This window comes from Lutra lutra, chromosome 18 (genome assembly GCF_902655055.1).
Source record: "Lutra lutra chromosome 18, mLutLut1.2, whole genome shotgun sequence".
NCBI lineage: Eukaryota > Metazoa > Chordata > Mammalia > Carnivora > Mustelidae > Lutra > Lutra lutra.
The window spans coordinates 4,339,736-4,364,395 of record NC_062295.1 but is presented as its reverse complement, the minus strand read 5'-3'; the positions used below and the strand labels follow the sequence as shown (position 1 = coordinate 4,364,395).

Sequence of the window (24,660 nt, the reverse complement as noted above, 5' to 3'; positions counted from 1 at the left end):
TTATAGGCCAATTTGATTCTGTCCCACGCTTTCAGAATTGAGTTTTTCAAATTTATGACACAAAAGCTTTCAAGTGGCTGTGACATCCAGGCCTCCCCATGCAGATCCCCACTTCCCTTCTCTATACCTGAGACCCCACCGTCCTCTACGAGGCTCTGTTGGTCTGGACCCCAGAGTCTCAGGGCCACCCAGTCTCCCAAAGAAACATTTTCACTACCTCCAAGAGAGCCCCAGCTATGGCCACAACTTACCTCTTTCTCTCTCCACTAGGCCAACCAACCGTATCTGTAGACACTCCCCCCAGAGCCCATTTATTAACCCATCCAGGGCTTCAGTCCTATTAGAATGGTGATCCTCAGTGGAGAAAGTGCTGCCCCCTAGAGGGAGCTCTGGGAATTTATGGGGACTATTTCGGTCGTCACAGTGATTCTGGGGGCACTGGGCATTTAGTGAACGGAGAGGCGACATACCTTGCAGTGTAAGGTACAGACCCACGCCCTTTACCACGTCCCATACAACTCTGAATTGGGCCACCAGACATTCTATGGCAATTAATGATCCCGTTCAGAATGATCTTAACCTAGAACGTAACCCTACTCCAAATGTAAATACAAAGTGTGTCTGCATGGTTGAATTCACCCCTGAATTCTTGACGCATAAATGTACTTTGTGCCACTTAAAACTGACTAAGGTCTGTTGAGTATTTTGAAAAGTCAAGTCACCAAGAACAACATACCCTGTGGTATGCAAGTCACCAGGACAGGACGGAGTTGTCCTCACACTCAGAGTAACCCTACATATCTACTCATTCTTAGTGCTCATAGCATTTTTCTGTAGCTCCTATCTCAAAAAGTCACTATATTAAAGAAAAAAAAAGTATCGCTAGTCCTCACTTGGATATTGTCATCCTTAAGTCCCTATACCCATTAGAAGTAGATTGGAGAGCAGTTACTTGATTATGTACTCCAGTGTAGTTGAGCATTTACATATTGAAGTGCCGATTATTATAAATTACCTTCTTTTATTTCTCCTTAAAACTAGAGCAGGATACCAATCTCTCCTGATGCTATGTGTAAAGGTGGGTTATGTTACAAATATTCATCAGGGTAGTAAAGGGGTTGTGGTGGCAAAGTGTTATAAAACAGGGGCACTTGGGGGTGGGAGTTGCGCAGGTTGCGCAGCTGGTTGAGTGTCTTACTCTTGGCTTCGGCTAGGGTCATCATCACACCGTCCTGAAATCAAGCCCCACATCAGGCTCGGCGTGGAGCATGGGATCAGCTTCAGATTCTTTCTCCCTCAGCTCCTTCTCCACCCCCCATCACTTGGGCATACTCTTTCCCTCTCTAAAATAAATAAAATCTTTTCTTTTTTAAAGGGGAGGGCTGGGAGGAGGCATTTAGTCTGATCATTTGTGCCTCACAAACAGCCTGTATGGTATTGCTTATATGTGAAAACCTTGGCCAGGCAAGACTGGCCCTGAGCTCTGACCATTGGGTACCTGTATCCCCCACCTCAAAGTCCAGATTTCACCCCCTCAGCCACTATACTGGCTTACCCATTAAGCCCTGGCCAGGATCTTTAAATTCATTCCCCCTCCTGGATGCTCTGCCCCCTCTAGCCCCTGCCCACCTAGCCCAGCCCTCCAACTTCACTTAGCCCTCCTGCCTCACCACACTTCAACCACCTCTCCTTCTCACTATTTCTCACACACCATGCCCCCCCCCCACCACAGGACCTTTGCACATGCAATTCCCTCCCCCTGGACTGTTCCTGACTAAGTACCATTCATCCTTACAGTATCACTTTCTTTAGGAGGCTTCCCCTAACTCTCAAGCTGAAGTCAGGCCCTTCCACCTGTTCCTGTGTCCTGCAGGACAGTGACCACAACTGTAATCAACTATGTGATCATCTTCTCAACATCCATCTTCCTCCCTCACTCAGTGTTCTATAAAGAAAGGGACTCCCTCCTATTCCTTCCTCAATATATTCCCCCAACCAGATGTGATGAATCTATAGTTGATGCTCAATAAACATTGATTAGTGAATGTGTAAATGGAACCTCCAAACATAGACCCCAAACTGATTATCCAAAGTTCTTGAGATAATAACAGCCTTCTCTCTGCCTCCCTGTATGATTCACACAATGAGAAGCTGCACAGTTTACCTCAGAATAAAGAAATTCTAAGAAAATCTTCATAGGAATTTCAGCTTCCTGGGGCAGGGATTTGGGTCTGTTTCATTCACTGACATAGTCCCAGCACTTGGCACAGGGCATGGCCCATAGAAGGGGCCTGACAGGTACTTACTGAACCTATCCATCCATCAACCACAGCAGGCCAGACACTGACAGTGGTTTCTTTTTGATAACACCAGAATTATGGTGCAGGGGTGCATTTGGGACGGTTTTGAAGGAGGGTTAACAGCCCATCCAAGGGAGGGTTGAAATTTCTAAGACTTGGTTGCTACCCACACCTTATTCTGGTGGGCTCAGTGCAAAACCACATACTGCAAACACGATTACCCCACCCAACCCCACACAGACATCCCACTGGTTCTGTTTCTCTGGAGATCCCTAGTACACCACTCAAGTGTCCTAAGGTGCCAGCTGACAGCCATCCCTAGGCACCTTAGGAAGACCAGGAAGAGGGGAGAGGATGGCTGGGCTCTAGGCCTGCTGTAGGAGACACTCCACAGGGATAGCAGGAACACACAGGCACCCATGAAGAGAGCTGAGACACTGACAAGGCCTGGGACTGGACCCAGCCAAATGCCAACATGGATTTGAATGCAAGTTTTCCCACTTACTCAGACATCATCCTGCAAGTAGCCATTCTGCTCTGAGCATGGGCTTCCTCATCTGTAAAACAGGGATGGTTGCAGCTCCTGGGTCCCTGACCCATTAACCACCTGGCCCAGTCCATACCAAGCCCACTGACTGGTCATGAGCCAGACTGGGCACCAACTTGCAAAGGAGGAACACCTGACCAGTGAGTGGCCACCCCCTGGGGTTAATCAGGAAAGGTTTCTCTGCCCTCCTCCCTGGAGTGAAAACAGAAAGCCTCCAGGTGTAGCTCTTTGCTCTCCAGAGGGTCCATTTTAGTAGCAAACAGGGTTGGTGAAAAGCCATCTCAGGACTCAGTACCGAGAAGGTAACGGCCACTCCCTCCAGCAAAGAATTCAATCACAAAAAGAGGAAAATGTGTTTTTGCATCAACAGTAGCATCCCTAGAGAGAAGCCAGCTGAGAAGCTCTGTGTGGACCCGAAGGGTTCCTAACACAGACATTCCGTTGTTGACAGCTACCCTGGCGGCAGATGCAAACACTGGGTGCAATTTGGGTCTTTTAGGTTCAACAGAATTGATACTTTTATCCAATGGTCTTAAATTATTTATTCCCTTCCAAGACAGAAAAACATATTCAGCAACACTCTTGCTTACAGTGGTCCTAACTCAGATCAGGAATTTGGGGATGCTTCATGCATCCCACGAAGGTATAGCTCTCTGCAAGTTCCCTCAGACACACACAGCAACCTAATTCAGGTACCACCAAGTCAAAATATCCCCTGACACTGAGCTGGGGTGGGGGCTGGAGTCATTATTTCTTCATCATTAAGAACGGTCTCCCCTTAGGGAAAACTACATCTTTGAGTTTCTCTTTAATGTTGAGTTGGTTTTAAAGAGGCTCCTTCTTTTTGAAGGTTTGTCTTCTGTTTCACTACTTTCCAGCTGTACCACTTCTGCTCTAGACCTCATGTCCCCACTTGCGCTCTTCTTCCACTGGTGAAATGAAGCCCAGGAAGCTATTGTATTAGGACCCATGAAGCCTTTTACAGCTATGCCTAGGGAGAGGCTGTAGTCTGAAGATTCGGGGTTTTGGATCCTGTTGGCACCAAAAACCTATCTCAAAGAGATGGACTGAGGGGACCAGACTCCTGCCAGGCTCCTCTTTTGGGGACACAGAGTGCTCCCAGATCAGCAGGGAGGTGGAAACCGCCCTGTTAGTTGAGGAGCCTATAGAGTCATACACCATAGAGGTACACAGGCTCCTAGAAGCCCTTCTTGGCACTCTCCCTTAGGCCTGCACAGTCCCCTGCTCTCCACAAACCTTGCTATGCTTAGCCATAACCATTTCCCATATTCAAAGGGCAAGTGGTCGCTCTTTCTGAGATGTGAGGACCACAAGGAGGGAGGTCTTATAGTTGACTTCACACTGTGGCCCACTTTGACAAGCAGCAGCACTGCATCCTCTTCCTGGGAGATCATCAACGCAACAAGAGATGTGAGGGGTTGCCGTGGCAAAGGGACCCCCATCACTCAGGAAGTTTGGGAACCCAGGGTAAAAAACATGGGGACTGTGGACCCTGGATTCCCTTTCCTCCCCACACCCAGCTAAAGATTCTGACATGGGATGTGTTGCCCAGTTGAGGCAATAAGATAGAATGGTGGTCTTTCAGAATACCAACTCAACCCCCAGGAAAGCTTATAACTACAAGTGCTTCATATTATGAGCAAATGAAGAGAACATTTGACTCAAAGTTCCAAAAGGCAGTTCTGTAAGGAAATGTGAACTCCAACCATAACATCTTTTCAAAGACTGTCAACTCTACTCATAAACAAGGTTCCATCACACACAAAAATCTAATGGCCTGGAAGAAAGCATTCAAAAAAGAAAACTCAATTCACCTGACAAGGAAACGTTTGATTTCTTCAGCCATTTTATCAAAATTTACAGAATGTCCACGCTGGGCAAAACAATTGTGAGAAATAAGAATGGATCAGATCCTGACCCTAGTGGAAATGATGTTCCATCAGAAGGAAGAAGACATGAACAAATAATTTCAAAACATCATTTAGTAGGAAGTAAAGTTGCCACGATGAAATGAAGATGTTTCATGCCATCATCTCATGGGAGGAAAGGGCGAGACCAGACGTAAGGAAAGTCTGTCAGCATCCTAACCTGCCTGACGCATAGCAAACTCAAAGATATCCTGAGCCTCCATGAAATGGGATTCTGCACAGTCTGTATTTTTAGAAATTTCTCATTCCTTTTTGCAGTGCTGATTTGGCACAGAGAGATGTACACCTCTTCCTCTCCAGATTTAAGACACACAATCAGAACTTCAAATACATGATCGAAAACCCTGGCTGGGAGTCAGGGGCTACAGTGCCTTCGTGTGACCCTGCACTTAAATCCAGAGCGGACACACCAGGTAGAGAAGGCAACCCAGGGCACGGCCATTCCCACCACTCCCAGAAGACCAGGACAGTGGTCCTCACTGTTCACCCAGGGGTGTGGCTGGTCCATGCGGAGTCAAGGCTGCCTTTGGACAAAGACACATTATTAGTGCAGATCACTTTGAGGCCTTTCTCCAAGACTTTTTCAGCTCTCTTCCAGGGGAGTTGGTATGATTTATTAACCTCACTTTCTATCCTCATTTCCTACACTGCAGGGACTATGGCACATTGGTTGGGAGAAGGGACTCTGGCTAAGATGGCCTGGGTTTAATTCCCAGTTCCACTGCTTACTAGTTGTGGGATCTTAGGCAACTTGCTTAATCGCTCTATGCAGTGCCCCGGTCTCCCCACCCTGGCAGACAGAACTGCCACCAAAAAACGAAAGCAGAAACACACAACCCCACAGCCCACAACCCACCACATTCTAATTAGCATCTGACAATGGTAAAAGTTCTCCATAAATGTTCTATATATTACCTACTAGATAGGAGGCTTTCCAAAACCATGTAACAAATCAGTGCCAAGCTTAGAAAACAAACCAAGTTTCTTATCAACAAGCTCACTGGACTTTTGACTGGCTTGTGCAGCTTCCTCTCTATCCTTTTTTAAAGGAACCTGGTAAACTCCCACTACCGTGCACAGGATCAGCCATACTTGTGCAACATAAAGCCACTTTCCTGGTCGTAATTGTTTGGTCCCCTGACCCAAGCAGAGCCATTCAATCTCCTTCCCTAAGACTTTGGAGTTGAAAGGAGAGCCAGTTTTTCTGACTGTTCTTGATACAGAGACCACGGACACTCAAGAGTTGTTAGTGGCAGCCATCTTCTGCCTTGACAACAGGGAAACAAAGCAAGCCTCAGTGAGAGAGGAAGAGGAGCTTGGTGTGCAGAGAGGGGCAGAAATGCAAAGCAGATGGAGAGAGGAGCTCCTGAGACCCCAGGAGCTCTAGCCCTGGCTCCTCAAGGCCCCCTGACCTCAGAGTTCCTGAGATACCCCTTGCAGTCACAACAAATCCTGCTCTTTCTTGAGGCTACCACAGTCTGATTTTTCTAACTGCAACTGTCCAGTCCTAAGGAATATAAGGAGAAGCCGAATTAGCTACTGTATCTGCACAGCTCAAGAGTCACGAGCATCAGGAAATTAGAGTTTGTGCACCTAACAGTAGCTATGCCTGGGTACTTCTCTGGACATCAGTCTGTTTCCCTTTCTGTGTGGTGCCATTAGAAACACCCTAAGAACCTGGAAGGAATATTTGTGTGAGAAGATTAAAGTCCAAGAGGCTCTGAGGAGGCAACGGGACCCAGAGGAAAGAGCGTGAGCATTAGAATAAAAAATATCTGCTGGGACACCTGGGGAAGTTTAACCTCTCTGGGGTTCCATCTCCCTTTCTGGTAAATGAGAATAAGGTGTTTACACGGTTGAAGGAGGTAAGGGACATAAACTGCCTGCATATATTAGGCATGCATTCAATCATAACTATTATTATCACCTAAACTATTAACGATCTTATAAATTAACATCTCCAAGCATTACTACATTACACATGTCAATACAGAATAAATCATTGTTCTTAATATGGCATAGAACACCCAAATAACATTTAGGGAAAGCAAAAAGCATTACTCAGGGTATATTTTAATCTATTTTTTAAGAAGAAGAAGAAGAAGAAGAAGGAAGGAAGGAAGAAAAAAAGCAGGAGCAGGGCATGAACAGCCTCAGCAGAAGCCACGTGTTGCTAAGTCTCCTTGAATAATACTCAAAGGTGCTTGGGTTCTTGGACAGAAAGCAGGGAAGGGAATTAGATTGGGAAGCAAATGATGCTGTCTGTGAGCAGTTTTCACCGGTGCTGGTTTGGGGTTCCTAGAACTGATGCCTAAAAAGTAGCATATACCCAGAATAGCATGCTCACCAGCCCTGTACCTTGGCAGACAGGACTACTCAATCATGAGGTTTTTTTTTTTTTTTCCTGCTAAACCTTAAAGCACCCATTTATGTCACAGAATCCTGCAGGCAGTGATTCAGGCAACCATGAGCAATTAGCCGGAGTTGGCCTGCTCTGTTAAACTGATTAGCCCGCTATCCCTGTTTCATGGAGTAAAGAATCATCCTGAAGCCAACTACCCTCAGATGATGCCAGGAAATCAAAGCAGAGCACAAGAAAGGTTTTTTTCTGTGTTTTTTTCTGTCCCAAGGCAGCTGACCCTTGAACACTCCAAGGGATAGGGGCGCCAACCACCCATACAGTCAAAAATCCACCTATAAATTTTGACGCCCCAAAAACTTAACTAGGAGCTTACTGTTGACCGGGGGCCTCACCACTAACAAACAATCAACACATTTCTCATATGTATTATATACTGTATTCTTATAATACAGCAAGCTAGAGGAAAAAAAAATATTAAGAAAAGCGTAAGAGGGACACCTAACTAGCCATTAGTAGAACATGCAACCCTTGATTTCGGGATTTTGAGTTTGAGCCCCACATTGGGTATAGAAATTACTTAAAAATGAAATCTTTAGGGGCACGTGGGTGTCTCCGTTGGTTAAGCATCGAACTCTTCATTTTGGCTCAGGCCATCATCTCAGGGTCATGGGACTGAGACCTGCGTCAGGCTCCGCTCCCCCACCTTGTGCTCACTCACATTCTCAAATCTTAAAATACAATCTTCAAAACAAAACAAAACAAAAAAAAAGAAAAAAAATTCTGTATTCATTTTTAAAAATCCACATATAAGTGAACCCACAGTTCAAATTCAGGTTTTTTGGGTATTTTTGTTGTTGTTGTTAAAGGTTTTATTTGACAGAGAAAGAGAGAGATAGTGAGAGAAGGAACACAAGCAGGCGGAGTGGGAGAATGAGAAGCCGGCCTCCCACTGAGCAGGTAGCCCCAGGTGGGGCTCCATCCCAGGACTCTGGGATCATGACCTGAGCCGAAGGCAGACGCTTAACAGCTGAGCCACCCAGGAGCCCCTGAGTCCATGTTTTTTAAGGGCCAACTATATTTCCCAATATATTTTCTAACTGACCTGTTAGACACAAGAGTATGAACTCTTGGTTCTGTAAGCAATTCTAAGACATATTAGCATCCTGTTTTCTAGGTCTCTGGAAGGTCACTCTGCAAACTGATAAAACATTAGTTCTACCTAAACACAAGGGAAAGGTATAGGAGGAGTCTCCAGAGGCCCTTGGCAAGCTGAACTGAATGGGCTCCAATTATCTAGAAATGTGCTCCACTAGGATCCCAGGACCAGATGGAATGCTCCATAATTGAAACCCAGATACAGTCATGCTTAAGCACCCATTTATGTCAACAGTTTTGCTTTTACCCAAAGAAGTTTAAGAAGCACCTTACAAATTTCCTCTTAAAAGCTCAAGTACAGGGACGCCTGGGTGGCTCAGTTGGTTAAGCAGCTGCCTTCGGCTCAGGTCATGATCCCAGCGTCCTGGGATCGAGTCCCACATCGGGCTCCTTGTTCTGTGGGGAGCCTGCTTCTCCCTCTGCCTCTGCCTGCCACTCTGTCTGCCTGTGCTGGCTCTCTCTCTCTCTCTCTGACAAATAAATAAGTAAAATCTTTTAAAAAAAAAAAAAAGCTCAAGTACACAACTTCTCCCCCTCACCCATCGAAAGCTTACCCTCAGAGATGGTGTGGGGCAGTGACTCGCCAGTAAGGGTCTGGTGAACGTTGCAATACACTGTCCCGATCCTCCTTCAGTAATGAGCATCCTACTTTCGGCACCACCAGGGCAGCTATGGGCAGAAAGCCCCAAGCCATGAGCCTCGGGCAGGGTCTGCCTCGACTGAGGAGCCCGGACTTGCCAAAGGTTGAGCAGCCTGCATCCAGTCATGGATTTTACAATTGTAAGAGCCGAGCTCCTGCTACCAGCCAGGGAACACCCCCCACCCCAGTTCTAAACCAGCTTCAGAGTACCCCCACACAAGGCCCGGCTGAGACTGCTCTGCAGTACACTTTATCCCTGTGTCTAGATCTGCTTCTGGCTCCTCCCCTCCACAGGTGTTGATCTGAATAAATGCTAATCTCTGGGCCTTGTTAGCTCCCACGCAACCCCACCTGCAAGAGCGCGCGTGGCAGAAGGGAGAAGCCAACCAATTATCAAAATCCTACTCAGGTGCTGGGCACTGGGCTTATCCCTTTACTTCTCACAACACGATCAGCCCCATTTGTAAAATGGGGCTGAGAAGGATTAAGTAAATAGCCTGAGATTATCCAGCTGGACCAATCTTGTTCCAACACACCACACTGATAAAGTACACAGCCCTTCATCAAAGTCCAGATAACTGGGACTCGCAGAGACAAGTGACAATAAATAAAATTTGGCCAAAATTAGGTTGTGCTGTCTTTTAGTGCAATTCAGCAGATATGCCCTGAACTCTTACCAATGTGCTAAGAAACATAACAAATCAGAGAGAGCGAGAGAGAGAGAGACACTCTCCAGTTCTTTAGTTTCTCAGCAGTTTGTGAGTATCTGTTGAACACCTACTAAGTGAGAGGCACACCAGGAGGAAAACAAGACTATATGCCAAGCAAATGTTTAAAGTTGAAGGTGGCCAGTGGGCCAGTGCCAGACGAGGACAGAGAGGCATAGGAGCCCTCAGGACAGTGAGAGTTGGTTGATTTCTCCTTCTTTTTCTTTCAATTGTATGAGAAATGGGAATTGTAAAGCCCTGAGCCTTGAGTAATAACACCCAGGAAACTTCTCAGGTTCTCAGAGAAATGCATTTTATTTTCTAAACGATGCTTGCACAAAAGATGATGCCCATTCTGAGTGAGCCAGGCCATTGTAGCTCCAGAAGATAACAAGAGCCCTTCCTGCCAAAATCAGGCTGGATATAACCTGAAATAGAGTGTGAATGGTTTATGAAAAGAGGCAATCTTACAAGATTAGTCTATGAGCTACTCAAAGCCATAATCGTCAAGGGAAGGAGAACAGAGCAAACAGCAGGATAGATTTGCAAAGAAGGGCATTATATCAATAAGGCGGTAGCACAGTGCAGGACAAGCCACCCCTGGACACAAAGAGGAAGCAAAGGACAGAGGCAGGAGAGACACAGAGCAAGAGCCCACGGTGCACCTGGAGGCTGTGGAAACTTCACGGGAAACTGGAAAAAAGTTTATGTCTCTGCTCCTGTGGTGCCCCCGATGGGATGGGGTGGAGGCCGTGAAAAGGGGGCGCTCCTTTGTAGTGATGGAGTTCTTCTGTATCTTGATCATGGTGGTGGTTACACAGATCTATACTTGCGAGAAAACTGCGCAGAATGACACATACACACATACGCACACGTGAGTGTGGGTAAAAACCAGAGAAAACAAATGGGGCTTGGAACTTGGTCCACGGGTTGTAGCAATGTCAGTTTCCTGGTTGTGCCGCTGTACGACAGTTACACAAGATGTCACCACTGGGGAAAGCTGGCAAAATAGCCCTGACTGGATTAGAATAATTGTCCTCTTCACCGCTTAGCTGCTGCCACTACCTCATGTAACAGGGATGAGTGAGTATTAAACTGGGCCGTATCTTATAAGATTTTAATATATATTCTTTAACACCTTGATTTCCCCCAAATTACATGCAGAACTTGTCAGAACCTTATTCCAGTTGGAAAATGGATTTCCCCTTTAAATGTAAGATTTTACGTTTCTTTACACAAACATCTACACATTTATCGAAATGGTCCCACGTAATCATATCCCACATAACAAGTTTATTTTGTTCATGTGGTCTTTTCTTTTTCCTTTTTATGCATCAGTTCCCCTCTCCAGTTCCCCTCCCACTCCCCAGTGGCTTGTTTTACAACCTGGACTGCACCGTTCCATACCTTTTTCTATTCTTAAGCAACTATATATCAGTAGTACATATATGTTGCATACATGTATGTACACAGTTGCTTTTATCTCCATTAAAATGGGGTCATATATACACTTTCAGCAATTACTTTACTCACTCAATCCTAATTCACGGATATACCTTTAACACAATTGGCATTGCTCTGACTCATTCTTTTTGGTGGCAGAAAATCATCCCTAATTCATTCATTCAGTCAACCATTCCTCTGCAGATGATCTTTACCTTGTTTCTTCCTCCCTCCCTCTGCAAACAAAGCCCCATTAAACATCCTCGAACATCTGTTCTTGCTTACTTACACTTTTAGTTCCATGGGCTGGATTTGCAAAGGAGGATAGTTCAGTCAAGAGGCTCGTGTATCTTAATTTTAATTAAGAGCTACTCTCAGACTGCTTTCCAAGAAAACCCTTCACTTTCTAACAGCAGTGTATGGACAGCCTATCTCCCATATCCCCACCAGAGCAGGCATTATGATCTTATTATATTCTGGACATTCAGGAAGATATAAACTAATAAGGGTTTTGGTTTTCACTAACTGCAAACACACTTTCATGGTTTTTTCTGGCCATTTGAGTTTGCTCATCTGTCAACTGCCCATTTTTTAATTTGGTTTCTTAAGCTCATCTAGATGACTTGTAAGATCTCTTTGCATATTTTTTGCATAATGTTTTCCAAGTCTATTATTCATCTAGTGACTTTACTTATGATATGTTTTGCCATTTAAATGTCTTTTTTTAATAATTAAAGAATCAAATCTGCCAGATTCTTCTTTTATACATTCTACGTCCCCATTAGATGGGTGGTTATTTTTCTCCCCAGGCTCACGGACTGGGACAAGGAACCTCACTCAACTCTCCCTGCAGGGCTTCACTTGTCTCCTCAGGACCAAATTCTTCCCAGTACCCACTACATTCTGAGCTCACCCCAGTTCTCTCTGCTGGGACTCACAAAGCCCACCAACACATTTGTGTCTGGCCACTTACACAGCCCAACAGCCATTGGATTACATGTGATCAGGCAGGAGGAAGAAGCCAAATTCAGAGTGCCATCTTTGCAGAATTCCATTTTTTAAAAAATTTAAGTACAAAATCTGTATGAGGTGTGTATGTATAGTGATTATATGCTCATTAAAAAATCTACTTTTTAACGTCTTCCGACAGAATGGAAATGTGCCTGTGGAAAGGTTTCTGTTTTTCTACTATTCCCTATTACCTAAGGCCACCAGGCCACATTAACCCACCACATTTGTTTAAATCTACCTCACTAACCCCAACACAGCTTTGCATTATGCAGCTTTGGGTATGACTCTGCTCAAGGGAGGTCAGGTGTGTTCATGTGCTATTGCTACATAACAAATTGCCAGAGCCTGCATAGCTTACACACCGCTCCTTGATCACCTCACAGGCTGGAAAGTCCAGAGGACTCTGCCGGACTCTCTGCTCAGGGCCTAACGAGGCAAAGTCACAATACTGGCTGTGCTTGGCTCACATCTGCAGAAACCAGAGAAGATTCTGCCACCTTGCTTACGCAGGCTATTTTTCCTTGAGGCTGTAGGAGGAGGTTTCTGTTTCCTTGGTGGCTGTCAGTCAGGGGTCCCTGTCAGCCCCTAGAGGTCCTGTGGCCTCTGCTTCTTCAAACCAGCAACAGCACTTTGAGGCCTTCTTACACCTCAAGTTCCCCTCACTTCCCTTCTGCCACCAGCTAGAGAAAGTTCTCTCCTGTTAGGGGCTTATGGGATTAGAGCCGGGCACAGGGAACTCTGTCATACAATAGAACACAGCCACAGGAGCGATGAATCGTCACACTCACAAGGTTCTGGGGATCAGGGGTGTGGACTCTTGGTACAATTCCCAGAAATTCTGCCTATCACACCAAGACTCCATGACACACCCTGGGAAACTGGCCAGCCTCTGGCAAGCTGGTCCTTCACTGTCCCAGGCCAGTCTCTCTTTGAGGTGTCTCCACCAGCTTGCTCTCTCTACTCTGGGCTGGCCCTGCAGTGCTCCCAACCTGACTCAGACCCCAGCAAGATGCTCTCCTGCCTGCCCGAATCCCCAAGTCTGGGTACTAATTCTCCCCATATTGTTTGTTTGTGAGGCTGTAGAATTGTGAGGTATGTGTCTCTGCCATAGACAGGGCTCTTTCCTCTGTTATAAGAGACTTTAAGTTCTCTATCAACAGTGCAGGAGGAAGTAAGAAGAGAGGAAGGGGGTAAAGGAAGAAGGACTGGTGAGAGGAAGGGTGGAAGGAAGAGCAGAGAGTAGGAGGTATGGGGGTTGGGTAGGAACTTATCCTTACCCCATAAAATTTGTAACTGGTTTAGCCTTCTGCTCACAGGCAAGGCCCAAGCACCCTCTGACAGCCACTCTCTCTCTTCAGCAGAAACCTCTCCTGAAGAGGCAGGACCGGCTTCTGACCTGTCCCCAGTGATCTGATGTTTCCTGCCCTAACTTAGGCATTTTCTTTGGGCTTGATCATGTCAGCATTGATGCCTCCCAATATACCCCTGGTCTCCCAGCTTCTTCTGCGTTGATGCTTCTGTCTCCCCTTCACACCACACTGTTACATGTGAGGCCACCCTGGCTCCACTCCTACACACCACCTAGGGCCAGAGCCCAGCCCACCAACCCCACCCCATCTGTCTTCCCATAGTCCCCCAATATCAGCATCAAAAGCAGAGAACATCTACTATGTTTGCCAATAAATAAACTACTGACCTCTCACTATTCCTGCATTTTTAAATGGGCCTAGTTTCAATGCAAACCATGTGGCACATTCAAGGACATTTCTGCAAATTTTACTACTCGTAGTGGGAGGCATCTGATAGCCTCTGAAAACACATTCACCTCCATGGACGTATCCATTCAACATACATGTATTAAGTGCCTGCTACATTCCTACGCAGGCAGACCTCCTGCAAACAGCAGTCCTCACAAGATCCAACCTGGAAATACCTTGCAAATAAGCATCCCACCCACTGTCTTAGCCCATCTGACCCCCCTTTGCTCTGTCCGGGCTGTTCTCCTCATCTCAAGCCAGGAATGCAAATTCCATGACTGACAAGCCTTGCCCAGAAGCTATATACAAGGGGGTGAGTAAGCAGTTCATCAGCCCCATTCTCGATTTTCATTGTGTCCTTTCACCACCAAAATCTTAATTCATTGTCAGAAATGTGCTTTCTACCCCTTGGTGAAAGAAATAATGACTTTGTCAATCACTCCTCTTTTGCCAGACTTACTGAATTACCTAAAATGTCAAGATAATGTCTCTCCAGCCTGTTTTCACTATGGTACCAGCTTCTTCTCATTAAATTATGTTCAGATACATTGATTTCCTTCAACAGGGAGTAATGGAACCCTGCCAGAAATTAACACTAATCTTCTAATTCAGTAAGAATAAAATATGTGACTGATTAAATCTTAATTAACAGTTCACAAAAGGCTGCTTAATGTCAGGTGGCATATGCATCTTAATTATCCAACAGTGCTGTTGCTGTTTGCAAGATGAGGCAGGGGTCTATGAAAATTCTGTAGGATTGGTTGTGTGTGTTTTTTCTTTTGTTCTACAGTATCTTCCTCCTTGCTATCCCTTCATCTTTGTGGTTGTCAGTGGGTTCGGTTTATAAGTAAGGAATTTTTAATACTGGGCTCTCTCCCACAAACCATCCCACTGAGTCCATCTGGAGGAAAGTGATACAGTCTATCAGTCACAGTAGGCTGGATATATGCAATAATGACAAACGCTCCTCAAATCTTAATAACCATAAAAAAGTATTTACTGCGTGGTACATGTTGATGATGGGTCAGCTGAAGCCACTGGTCCACTCTATGCTCACAGCAGAACTTGGATCTACAAAGCAACCACCATCTTCAACATTGTCACCACTTGCCATGGCAATGGAAACAAAAGATGGCAAACCGTACAAGGTCTTTTGAGTCTTCTGCTCATATTCCACTGGCCAAAGAAAGTCTCTTGGTCTTACCTAAATTCAACAGGGACAAGAAATTTCAAGCCAACCACAGTCCAAAAAAAGGAGATAAAGAGAAATCTTGAAGACAACCAGAGAAAAAGGACACATTACACACAGGGGAACAATGATAAGCATTACAAGAAACTTAAAATTAGAAGCCACACAATCTAGAAGACAATGGAGTGAACTCTTTAAAATGCTAAAAGAAACTGTCAACTCTGAATTCCATACCTCCATGAAAATATCTTCCAAAAATGAAGGTCTCCAGTCTAGCAAAGAGGAGCTTATGTCATCACTTCTGTTCAGACAACATGGGAGGGAAAATGAACTGAAAAGCATCAACTCATCTCAGATCCATCAAAGAACTGACGTCAAAAGCAGAGAAGATGAGTATGTACAAGCATGTGTAATGACTGACTATAAGATAGAGGGTAAGTGCAGGGTCTATGGATTCAGGCTCCCTGTGAACATGCGTGATGTCAAATGACATCCTTCCAGCATCTCAGTGTCCTCAACTCTAAAATGGGAACCCTAAGTGTCCAGGGGATTGTTGTGAAGATTCAGTGAGATGATGAAAAAAAGCAGCTGGCACAACGAAGGCCCCACGTCAGCACTCACCGAAGTAGATATACAGGTGTTTCCCAGTAAGAATCAAACTTCAGCACTGCCCTCCTTAACCACAGTCAAGCCTCCCTTGTCTAAGATGTTCCAGAGAAATCCCCTTATTTGCCACAGTTAGTGCATTCCAGCTCTCAGGTCGGCCAGGGTGGTCTCTAAGTGCCCCCACTGAACGCACACACACAGGAGCACTTGGCATTTCACTTCCTGAATATCCAGATGATCCATCTACGACATCCTTTGCCATCATAACCAACAAATGGCCATGTTTCAGCCTTAATGGAAGATCTGGGTTATTCTCATGCCCTTGTCACTATTTTTGCCACATCCACACCACCTTCACAATTACTTACTTCAATTTTTATTTAAATAGAATCACTTTTTTTTTACATAAAGTACATTAGCTTTTAGAGGAAACTTTCATTGCTACTGTAAGTAGAAAACCAATATCATTCCAATTAAAAATAAAAGCAGTGAAAGCAGTGATACTGAATGCTGGCTAAGTGCTATTGCCTGGCAAGACTGAGCAAAGGCCTCATCTCTTAGGTCTCTTCTGTTAAAGATATACCACCCTAATTAAGAGAGCCAGTTCTAGAGTTGGAGTCCAAGACTGGAATCTCAGCTCTGTGGCTCAGTCACTTTATGACTGCACATTATCTCAAACGTCTGACCTTCCACTTCCTCGTTTGTAAAATGGGCATAAATGCGGCCAACCTTACAGGGTTGTTTTAAGGATTGAGATATACACCAGGGCATATGATAAACACACACAAATAAAAGTTATGAGACAGAGGGAATAAAAGTCTCCACCAAGGGTAAAGAACAGGCATGAATTATTGCTGCAGAACCCATAGTCCTGCTGTTCCTGGGTGGCTTGTCGGTTAAGCAGTTAAGCATCTGCCTTCAGCTCAGGTCACGATCTCAAGGTCCTGGGATCAAGCCCTGCATCTGAATTTGAATTTAGATCCCTGCTCAGTGGGGAGTCTTCCTATCCCTTTCCCTCTGCCCCTCCCCCACCCCCTCCCCCACCCTCCCACATTAACACCCCAACTTGTGCGAGTGTGTGTGTGTGCACACCTCTCTCTTTCTCAAATAAATTAACAAAAGTCTTTAAAAATCTAATTTAAAAAAAAAAAAAGAAGAAGAGGGGCACCTGGGTGGCTTAGAGGTTTAAGCCTCTGCCATCACCTTGGGTCATGGTCTCAGGGTCCTTAGGATCGAGTCCCTCATTGGGATCTCTGCTCAGTGGGGAGACTGCTTCCCCCTCTCTCTCTCTGCCTGCCTCTCTGTTTACTTGTGATCTCTCTCTCTGTGTCAAATAAATAAATAAAATCTTTGAAAAAAAAAAAAGAAGAAGAAGAAGAATCCATGTTCCTTGGCTGAAATCATCTCCCGGTGTTCTGGCTCCATAATCCCCTCCAGCAGAATGTCACCCAGGATTTTGATTGTGATGGGCCACCCTGAGCTCCTTCTGCCATGGTGTGTCCAGCCAGTTACCAACTTCATCCTCAAGATCTAAACAGTAATTCCCTACTTGGACTGATGGTGAATAAGTGGCCAGAAGTCATTTCAAATATCAGTGTCTCGAGACAAGAAAAAATCGACTCAAATGGTAATATTGGGAGAAGACATTGGAATCCCTCTGTCCCCTTCATCTAAGTTCTCTGGAAGTTAAACACCAAAACCCGTGCAGGAATGATGGGAGAACCATGCCTGGAGCAGCCCCAACAACTGACCAACTCACTTTTGGGACACTACCTGAAGGCAGACAGCATTTCCATTGTAACCCTTCATTCTGTTGGTTAGAGATAAACCTCCTCTCATCAAGGACAAGTCACTGGCATTGCCACTTGTGCTTTAGGCAAACCCATGAAGAGGAAAGTATCAACCCACAATATTAGAGGATAGGAGTAGGTCAAATATAAAACCACTGATTCCTTAGTCACTGAGCTGTTACTAGGAGAAAAGCCTGTGGTTTGGAATAGAAACCCTTTCATGGCAATGCTCTCTCTTCCCCCACAGAGAAGTACCACCCTGTGGCCAACCAAGGGATCACGCTAGCTTTTTTGTTCTGAAGTTCTTTCCGTTTTGTCACCAGGCGTTGCACATCCCCAAACACAGAAGGGTCTGCCATGCTGGGGATGGCCTCCTCATTGCCCTGCATTCAAAGCAGGCACAGCCCAAGCCAAGGATTCAGTGAATGGGCTGAAAGCATGAGCTCTTCAGGTCACGAGGCAGGAAGGGAATTTGAGGGCACCTCATGTGTGCCTTCCCCACAACTGTCTGCCTATGCCCCTTAGTCACCATTGCTCTCCTTTCCTTGACCCGCCCTAGTCTCCTCTGGGACTCTTCAAGTTCTGCAACTACTATCTCCATGAATGTCTTACCCATTGTGGAGGTTACTTTATGAGGGAAAAGATTCACTTTTCTTATTGACCACTTACTTCCCAAAACCAAGAACAGTGTCTGGCACACAGCAGGTGCTCAGTTAATAAGAGCTGAATGAGTACATGAATGAAAGCTCTATACCAGGACCATCCAGGAAAACTTTTTGCAGTGATGGAAATGTTATATATCTGTGTGGTCCGACATACTGGCCACAAGCTCTTTGTCATATTTTAAGTATGGTGGCAAATGAGCATTTGAGATGTGCTACTTCAACTGAGAAGCTGCGTTTTTATTTTATTTTAATTAATTTAAATTTAAAGAGCCACCAGGACCCATATTGGCTGTCACAGGCCCAGACCAAAGCAAAGAAGATGGAGCCCCTTCAATAATCCGGAAAAAGGAGAGAAACAACAAAGCCCTTTCTGGGAGAGAAAAGACAAGAATAAGAAGCATGGCGCTCTCTGGGGAATGCTGTGGATGCCTTGTTAATATTATAAGAAGCTCTAAGAGTTGGGGCTGTTGGTAGAAAATGCCAGGTTTTTTCCTTAGTTAAGAGGCACCCCACTTTCCAGAGCATGAAGCAATTTGGCAGCTGCACTGAGGACTCCTAAGGCTCAGAGACCAGAAATGAAGAAACTGTAAGCGTCGTGATGGGAAACATCAATAACACTGCCTTTCTTCTACACACCCCCTAGGGCAGCCTCACTTCAAAACACCCCTGAGTGGCTTTGTCCAGAGCTGTCTCCAGGAAGGGGCTGCCAGTTCCATTCCACCTTCCTTCGGTAGCAAGTGAGTAAGCTGTGTTGTTTCAACCAGAAAGCCTTGTCCTGGGAAGGTAACACCTCTCCCTGCGGTACGACAGCATTTGCTCCCAGCAGGGCTACTTAGGAACCAGAATCTTGAATACGAAGAATGCGAAGCACTAGAGGCAAAAAGGCTGGGTCGGTACACCCTCCTTGGCCTTTGATCTCCCCTTTGTCAAATGCGGAATGTTAACTCCCACCCTGCGGAGAGCCATTAGACATAAGGAGCCAGCAAATCCATACAAAGCCCTTAGCAAAGGCAGGCACAGAGTAAGGACTGAATGTTAGTTATTAAATAGAGCACTTCACTGCCCTACTCAGAATCTTCCCAGGGTATCATCCTGCCCATCCCACTATAATCTCCTCCATAATGAATCCATCATGTGTGTGCTCTGTGGAACAGTAATCCCTGAGCAATGATGTTCCAGGTTCTTAGAACTACAGCAGCCACAGTACCTGAAAACCCGGGAATCACCCTGTAACAGGCACAAGCCCATGATCACATCAGAATAACAATAACAATGGTAATAATAATAACCACCAGCATTTGTCCAGTATTTGTGCTGGACCTGTGCTGGGAGTTTTATATGTGTTTTCTCATATTCCCTTTATGATAACTCTGATATAGTACTGCTCATTTATAAATGAGGACACTAAAGATTAGAGATACTGAAGTAGTCACTTCCCCATCTCTCACAGTAACTCAGCAGCCTGTCCACGATTCAGACCCTGGTCTGCGTAGGTCCAGAGTCCAAGCCTTTGACCTCTAGATTGTATCAGACTGCCAGTCTGTGTCATCTCTATAATGCAGGCTACCTTAGATAAAGCGAAAGAAAGAATTCCCATGCATCGAGGTGGCAAATGGAATGTAAGGAAAGTGCCTATGGCTTTCATGCTAACCAGAAATATTGAACAGATCATTAACAACCTTAGTGGAATATTTCAAGTGTATCAAAGGAAAAGCATGAATCACTGAAGATGAGTGTGTATTAATTTTCCATTACTGTTATAACCGCAAACCTAGTGTCTTTAAACAACACAAGTTTATGATCTTATAGCACTGTAGATCAGAAGTTCTGAAATGAGTCTCACTGGGCTAAAATCAAGGTATTGGCAGGGCTGACTTCTGTAGGCTCTAGGGAAGAATCCATTCCCTTGATGCAGTTCTAGAACCTAGGTGAGGTTCGGTGGGGCGAGGTCCAGAGCTGATGACCAAGAAAGAATTCTTGAGACATCTTTGGTGCAAAATGGTGGTTTATTAAAGCACAGGGACAGGACCCGTGGGCAGGGAGAGCTGCTGCCCCGCTATCCTGAGGAGTGGCTGATTATATACACAGGAGTTGGGTAGGTGAGGACAAAGGGGATGTTAAGAAGGGTTGTCACGGTAAAGAAGACTGTCAGGATATTGGAGGCCTGGTATTTGTCAAACCAAGCCTGTTTTTCCCTCTACTGAGGCACTAACATGAAGACAACTGGGAGTTTCCTGGTGGAATGTCACATTCCTCCTATCAAACATCCTTGTCAGTGAGTTTTAGGTTTAGAAGAAATTTAACTTTATTTACATTTCCTTCTGCCTCAGCCTCCTTCAGTTTTATGGAGGGGAGAACTACGTTAGGGCTTGAGGAACTGAGTTATTTGTCTCTAGAAGTTGGGCTATTGATAAGATAGCTTCTTCTTTGTAAATCACTAGGACATTTGTAGACCGAGGGAGACTCCTGTCTTGCAGGATTGTGATCTCTGCAAGTTAACTATTTGTTTTTCTTTTAGGGCAGCCAGGGGTGCCTGAGGAATGTCACACATATTACTGAGGGGAGCGGGTGGAGAGGGGGTGAAAAGTGCCAGCTTTTGCTTTGTCCTCAGCCAGCCGTCTGCTCCCTCATCACCCTCACTTTTTCCAGCTTTTTCCAGCCACTTGGAATCCTTGGCTTACGGCTCCTTCTGCCATCTTAAGCCAGAAGTGAAGTATCTTCCAACCAGTCTCTGACACTGACCCTCCTGTCTTTCCTTTATAAAGATTCTGTGACATCATTGAGCCCACCCAGATTATCCAAGATAATCACCACCTCAGGATGTTTAACTCAAACACATCTGCAGAGTCCTTTTGCCATGTAAGACAACATATGCACTTCCCGGGGATGATGGTATTGGCATCTTTGCGTGCCATTTTTCTGCCATCACATTCATGTCGCTGGCCCCAAAACATTCATGTCCATCCCATGTGTAATATATATCCTCCAAAGTCTGCACCCTTCACAGGATAAAATAATGACTACCCACGGTTAACAAATGCTTGCTGTGAAGTAAGCACTTTGCTGCGTGAACCCACGGAATTTCATACCAACTCAGTCTAGAGATGAGAAAATCAAGACTTGAAGAGGTCAAGTGATTGACCCAGTTAATATCTGAGCCAGGATTTGAAACCAGGTATATCTCTGACTCACTTTGAACTAGGTTCAAGCACTTTCACTACTTACATTTGAGTTTTGAAGAGTGGATAGAATTTAGAAAGGCAGAAGGAGAGGGGAGGGCATTCTAGACAGGCGGAAGGGCTGGAGCAAAGACTCAGAGGCAGGAAAGCGCGCCCCACGTAAGGAAGTCCAAAAATAGGCTTGGTTTGACAGGAACAGGGAGCTTGCGAAGGGAAGGAGTGGGGGTAACAGCTGAACTTGGAAGTCAAGGTCATATTAAAGACCTTTAGTGACAAGCCACAGGAACTGACCTTTCTCCCACAGGAACACGCAAGAATTGAATTTCAGACTGTGCCGTTTTAGTTACTTTTCAAGAAATATTTCAGTTGAATGAAGCAAAGTTGTATCTTAAAAGTAGTCATATTGTGCCTCTCTGTTTCACATCTCCTTATTGAGGACCTGCCCCTGGTCAAGGAGACATGCACAGTTTTCTATTTCCCCTGATTAGAACATGAACTTCACAAGGGCAGGGATGTCTACTTTACTCCCTGCTATATCCTCAGCACCTAGAACATACCTGGCACATAATATGTGCTCAATACCTATTTGTCAGATGAATACAAAGAGAAAAAAACTGTTCTTCTTCTTCTTTTTTTTAACTTTTAAAGAAGTCTTCTGATGCTATAACACAATCATCACTTGGTAGCTGCAGCTTTTGATTTGCAAAAGGGCATCTGGTCAAGACAAGAAAAGTCTCCTGAGACTTAAAAGTCCATAAAAACAAATTGGAAAGGGTTATTTACGTTGAAAGAGGGTAGAGAAGTGAATGAGATGCCACCTAGAGGGAGGTGAGTAGGTTCTCTGGGAGATCAGACCGGGCAGGAGGGCTAATAAGGAGGAATCTGTATGGAGAAGCATACAGCTTCTCCACCAGCCCCGAAGCAAAGGGAAGCCAAGTCAGTGCCTCTTGTCTATCCATGGCCATTTAAATGGACTCGTCACACATTCCTGTGCTAACGGTCACTCCAACTATTGCATGTGCTTCTGTTGAGAGCATTCTTCCTGCTACCTTCTTCTTGCTGCCTGTAGACTGTCCAGCAAAATTACGTTCACCCCATCATGACACTTTGCACAACCCCCATCCAACAGGTCCAACATTGTGAGACGTTCATAAGTTCTACCTACCCACCCAAAGCCAGAAGACAAATCCCCTATGCCAGAAGAGTGGTCTGTGAGGAAGAGAAATCCCTCAGAAGCCAGATTGGGATAGGATACGCTCCAAACACACTCCATCATAGATTGCAGGCTACAGTTTGAGGCCTATGAATATTTCCAATTTTTTCCACACCCCAGTGACCTGCCATTCCACCCACAGCCCCCCTTCGATTTTAGGACACGCATTCAAAATATCGTGAGCTGGGGCGCCTGGGTGGCTCAGTGGGTTAAGCCGCTGCCTTCGGCTCAGGTCATGATCTCAGGGTCCTGGGATCGAGTCCCGCATCGGGCTCTCTGCTCCGCAGGGAGCCTGCTTCCCTCTCTCTCTCTCTCTCTCTCTCTGTCTGCTTCTCTGCCTACTTGTGATCTCTGTCTGTCAAATAAATAAATAAAATCTTTAAAAAAAAAAAAAATATCGTGAGCAGCGGAAAATACACCACCTCTATCCCCAAATGAAAGCTATAGAGGTGAATAAAGTTGAGAAATAGAAATCTTCACCGAATCAAAGATAATTCTAAATAAACAACCAACTTAAACACATTAGCCCATTGAGGTCCAATCAGGGGCCACACAGGGAGGCAGAAAAGGGCTCACAGCCCTGCAGTGATTTCAGTGTGATCATTGTTTGGCAAAATCCTGTTACAGTTTTTTCAACCCAAATGGTGTTCTGTACAGCGATCTTCCCAAAATCCAAATCTGATTTCGTCTCCTGCTGCTTAAATGGTTCCCAGAGGTCTGAGGTAAAGCCCTAAGATCTTGGTATGATACCCAGGACTTCATGTAGCTTGCCTACCTTCCCCTCTCTGTCCCCATTTTATGTGTCAACTTGACTGGGCTAAGGGATGCCCGATAGCTGGTAAAACACTACTTCTGGAGTGTTTGTGAGAATGTTTCTGGAAGAGATTAACACTTGAACCTGTAGGCTGAGGAAATAAGATCAACCTCATCATTGTGGGTGAGCATCATTCAATCTGCTGAGGGTCCAAAAAGACAGAGGAAGGGCAAAGGTGCTCTCTTGCTTCCACTGGAACATCCATCTCCTCCTGCCTTGGGTTTTCAGGCCAGTGGATTAGGACTGGAACTATACCAGCTCTCCTGGGCCTCTAGCATACAGATGGCTGGTCATGGGACACCTTAGCCTTCATCATTGTGTAAGCCACTCCCTCACCATAAACCTCTCTCTGTATATCTGTGTTTTCTATTGGTTCTGTTTCTTGGGAGGATTCTGACTAACTCACCTCAGTGATCCATACTCCACATACCAGGACTTCTTTACCTACCAATATCCCGAATTTCCCTTCCACTGCATGGACTCTGTCCTTGTTTTTAGTCTCCCTAGAGCACATCCCTTTCATCATCCCTCCCTACTAAACAAACGCTTACTCTTCTTTTAGACCACACCTCAAATGTCATTTCCTCAGGGAAATCACCTGACCTCCTTACAGGACTAATCCCCACATCACAGGCACATCACCATTTACTCAGCCTGCACCGCACTTGTCATGCTGGTGAATACCCACTGACCTCTCTACTTGATTGACATCCGCCTCCCCCACCTCTGAAGGGTCTGCTTCTGCCTCATTCCTAATGGAATTCACTGTGGTATCCCCAGTGCCCAGCGCAGGACCCATCATGTAGTATATGCACAATAAATATTTACTGGATGAATGAAGGGAGAAAGGAAGGAATGGATTTTGAATACAGATTGTACATTCAAATGTTTTTAGTTGCATGGAAAAGAATTCCCATATAAAAATAGCTTCAACAATAGGGGCTCCTTATCTCCTGTAAGAAGTGTGCAGAGAGAGGCAAGTCCACGCATACCTCTGGGTCTGCCTGAAACTATTTCCTCCCCAGTGTCTATGCCCCACTAACTGTCCTCCGGCCTGTGGGGAGAGGACATGCAACACTCCAGGCCACACTTTCTTACACAGCCATGCTCAAAGATAGGAAAGGAGGAAAACACTCCCCAGAAGCCCAAGCAGATATCCACAAGTCACATGTCCACTCCTAAACTAATCACTTCCCACAGGGAAGTGGGATTATCCTAATTGGCTTGAACCAATCATTCATTCATGCCCTCAAGCCAGCCCCCCTACCCCCCGCCGTGAGCACACTGCCACCCACAATAGGAATCAAACCGGGCTTCTATTTAGACATGGAAA

The 24,660-nt window shown here is 45.4% G+C and overlaps 1 protein-coding gene across 5 annotated transcripts in view; it reads right to left on the bottom strand.

Moving 5' to 3' along the window:
- Window positions 1-24,660, bottom strand: part of RBFOX1 (RNA binding fox-1 homolog 1) — a 2,072,285-nt gene that overhangs the window by 1,919,659 nt on the left and 127,966 nt on the right. The window lies entirely within an intron of this gene.